Raw genomic sequence first — 3,316 nt, 5'->3', positions numbered from 1 at the left:
TTTCAGGTTTTTATAATAATCGGAGCTTGAATCGGGAAAAGGAGCGAAAAAGGAGTGAAAACGGGCGAAAACCTAGAAATTCAGCGTTTTGCACTTACGGCACCCACCGTGGCGGGCGCCATGGGGTTAGCCATGACGTGGCCACGTCTCAAGACCACTCCTCAACCGTCAAGACCCACGATCCCCACTCCATCATCCCCTGTAGGGACCATGGCGGGCGCCATAGGCCTGTGGCGGGCGCCACAAGGCCAAAATCAGTAACCTCCACTTTTTAGTGGAGGGGCGTCCCTGTCATTTCATGCTTTCAGTTTTTACTATAAATAGGACCTTAGATTTTCGTTTTTCTTCATCCAGAATTAGAATTCTCTAGGCATATATCAGTTATAAAGCAGTTGCCATTCCACATCGGGGTGCCTCTGCAATCGAGTGATCGAGTCTGTAATCTGTCTGTGGTTCGAGTTTTTGGAGCACTCTGGAGGAAGTTAATCCTGCCGCCATTTTAATTCAAGTTCGTATTTTACTTTTATTTATTTCCTGCACTCGCACATTTACGTTGTTTATTTCCTGCACTCGCACATTTACGTTGTTTATTTCCTGCACTCGCACATTTACGTTGTTTATTTCCTGCACTCGCACATTTACGTTGTTTATTTCCTGCACTCGCACATTTACGTTGTTTATTTCCTGCACTCGCACTTTACTTTGTTTATTATCCGCACTCGCTTTAAATTACTTTTATGAAAAACTATAAAAAGAATATTTACTTTATCATGTCTAACTAATTCTATAAAGGTTAGAATGTAAGGATCGTAATTAAACCAGTAATCAGTATAATTGTTCGTGGAAACACCTAAGGGCTATTTTATCTTTCAATTCAAGTAATTGTTTTTTAACTATTTCAAAAACAGCCAAAAGCGCTTTGTCTAGTTTATTAGGAGATTTTAGATTAAAAAGAAAAGAGATTTTAAAACGATTTTCGGACGCGTTAGGAAGTTTAAACTCTGGTTCGTAAGAACCTCTTTTTGCTAAGAAGTCCAGGTTAAAATACTTTTCAACTTAGTTAAGATACTATATTTCTTAAAAATAGGTTTACTACTCTAACGCAGTACGCACCTTTTTATCCGTGACAATAGGAGGGGTTGATTAGAGAGTACAACTCGGTTCTGAATACGCGAAAGCGACAGTTCCTGTTAAATTAGTTCTTTTCAAAGGAGAAAACATTGCCCATAAGTAGTTCCACTAACAAGTACTGGATTATCATTGATTGCGTGAATTACATTCGAGCCTGTCTTTATTTATTATTTAAAATTATAATTTTATTTACCATTGCACCCTTATTAAAACCCTTAAAAATAGTTGCCTTAGATACACACCATAACAACAGGTTTGATAGATTGACACTTGGTCTCTGTGGATTCGATAATCTTTTATATTACTTTGACGTGATTCGTACACTTGCGAAAAACACGCATCAAGTTTTTGGCACCGTTGCCGGGGACCAATTTCGTCAAATTTCATTACCCTGTAGTTATACCGTTTAGACTAAGGTTGTTACCCACCGGTCAATGCGAAAGACTCGCAGTGCCGGAAGTTTAGTAGACCCTCTAGCTGAACCTGAACGTTACGCTCGCGCACGTTTATTTTTCCATAGGAATAGGATAGCTATGGCCGAAGAACAAAACCGAAGACCTCTTAAGGACTTCGCCCAACCATCAAACGAGGAACCTAGTTCCAGTATAGTAAACCCCGTTATCCCAGCCAATAATTTTGAACTTAAACCATCCCTGCTGCAATTAGTGCAACAGAGACAATTCTCAGGTCTCGCTACTGATAACCCAAACCAACATTTAAAAAACTTTCTTCAGTTAGCAGACACCTTTAAAACCAATGGAGCTTCTCCTGAGGCGATACGCTTAAGATTATTTCCCTTTTCCCTCAGAGATAAAGCTCTATCATGGTTAGATTCCCTTCCACCCAATTCAATAACAACTTGGGATGACCTTAGGAAAGTTTTTCTTGCTAGATATTTTCCCCCAAGTAAGACCGCTCTTCTTCGAAACCTTATAACTAGATTTACCCAACTCCAAGGAGAGTCGTTGTTCGAAGCCTGGGAGAGATATAAAGAACTATTAAGAGCATGCCCACACCATGGCTTAGAGAATTGGCTAATCATCCAAACCTTCTATAATGGACTTCATTATAACACTAAGATGACCATCGACGCTGCCGCTGGTGGCGCACTGATGAATAAACCTTACCCTGAAGCTAGTGCCCTTATCGAGGATATGGCCCAAAACCATCAATCATGGGGAGTAGAACGAGCGACAGTGGAAAAGAAGGAAGCCCAAGGAGGAATACATGAGCTAAGCTCTATAGACATGATGCAGGCTAAAATGGACGCGTTGGCCCTTAGAGTCGAACATATGTGTACAACTCCGAATACTGTAGCCGCAGTTTCGCCGAATTGTGAGATATGTGGAACGCAAGGACACCAATCCGCCGAATGCAATCTGTTAAATGAAACCAACACTGAGCAAGTGAACTATACCCAAGGGAACCCATTTTCTAACACATATAACCCTGGATGGAGGAATCACCCAAACTTCTCCTACAAAAATAATAACCCTATTCAAAATACCGCACCTCCGAGACAACAAGGTTACCAAGCCCCTAGAACAAATCAACCTATGCAACCTGTACCGCCAAACCCGAGCTTTGAAGAAATTGTAAAAGATTTCATCGTTGCTCAAAAACAGAAAAACAAAGAGTTCATGAACCAAAGCGTCCATGTTAACGAACTAATTACCCAGTTAGGAACCAAGGTTGATCAAATCATTACTCATAATAAGATGCTTGAAACCCAGATCTCTCAGGTAGCGTTAAACCAAGCCCCACAGACTACCCCTGGAGGACAGTTCCCTGGACAACCTCAACAAAACCCGAAAGGGCAAGCTAATGCCATTACTCTACGAAGTGGAACCGCTTATAAGGAGCCTTTAAACCCTAGATTAAGTGAGCCTGAAACTTCTAAGAGGAGTGAGGAAAAGGAACCAGAGAAGCCTGAAACCCCGGAAAGTCAAGAAAAAGGAGAAGAACCTAAAAATAAAACCTATGTACCACCACCGCCATACAAACCACCAATACCATACCCTCAAAGATTAAAGAAAACCCAAATCGATAATCAATATCAAAAATTCGTTAAGGTTATAGAAAAACTTCACGTAGAAATCCCCTTTACAGAAGCCATCACCCAAATACCTTCTTATGCTAAGTTTCTCAAAGACATACTTACGAATAAACGTAGACTTGAAGATCC

At 40.7% G+C, this 3,316-nt stretch overlaps 1 non-coding gene across 1 annotated transcript; it reads right to left on the bottom strand.

The window, feature by feature from the left end:
* Positions 1–2,048: 2,048 nt before the first annotated feature.
* LOC127099417 (small nucleolar RNA R71) lies at positions 2,049–2,155 on the bottom strand. The gene has a single exon (XR_007793920.1). It is a non-coding gene; the product is annotated as a small nucleolar RNA R71 (small nucleolar RNA).
* Positions 2,156–3,316: the final 1,161 nt, after the last annotated feature.

The sequence above is a fragment of the Lathyrus oleraceus genome, chromosome 6 (genome assembly GCF_024323335.1).
Source record: "Lathyrus oleraceus cultivar Zhongwan6 chromosome 6, CAAS_Psat_ZW6_1.0, whole genome shotgun sequence".
In the NCBI taxonomy this organism is placed as follows: domain Eukaryota; kingdom Viridiplantae; phylum Streptophyta; class Magnoliopsida; order Fabales; family Fabaceae; genus Lathyrus; species Lathyrus oleraceus.
Note: the sequence above shows the minus strand (reverse complement) of the source record. Positions and strands in the feature narration are given on the sequence as shown.